Below are 496 nucleotides of genomic sequence, written 5' to 3'. Positions count from 1 at the left end.
CAGATAAATTAACATATATTGAATGAGCTTTGTATCCCTAATCACCGAGAGTAGATATTAGGGTATTAAGTGAACTATTCAGATCTCGTCTCTAAGGCTTGTTATCGCGTCTTGTTCCAAGTGAGAACTTAGGATTCAAGACCGATCTGCAAAGGGAGCAAGACCATGATAGTGGATTGTTCTAGCTGAGTGATCTGAGTTTTAGACTGCACCTCATTGCTCTTGAATAGTTTTTCAGTTTTGCATTAACACCCGATTAATAACCCTAAGCCGGCTTCATTTAAATCAAATTTGAACCATCTTGGTATTCTAGTTACTTGCGTCACAATTAATTCTCAAAACCCCACTTTTTTCTCAGCTTTTTATTGAACTCATAAGAGTAAAGAGTAAACTGGTCCTCTGAATTGAATCTCAAATATTACAATTACCACTGTTAACTTGACAGTAGCAAGGATTCATTTTTAGTGTATCACGTGGGTTGAGATCTAGTAACTTT

The sequence above is a fragment of the Brassica oleracea genome, chromosome C4 (assembly GCF_000695525.1).
Source record: "Brassica oleracea var. oleracea cultivar TO1000 chromosome C4, BOL, whole genome shotgun sequence".
Lineage (NCBI taxonomy): Eukaryota > Viridiplantae > Streptophyta > Magnoliopsida > Brassicales > Brassicaceae > Brassica > Brassica oleracea.
This window is presented reverse-complemented; position numbering follows the sequence as displayed.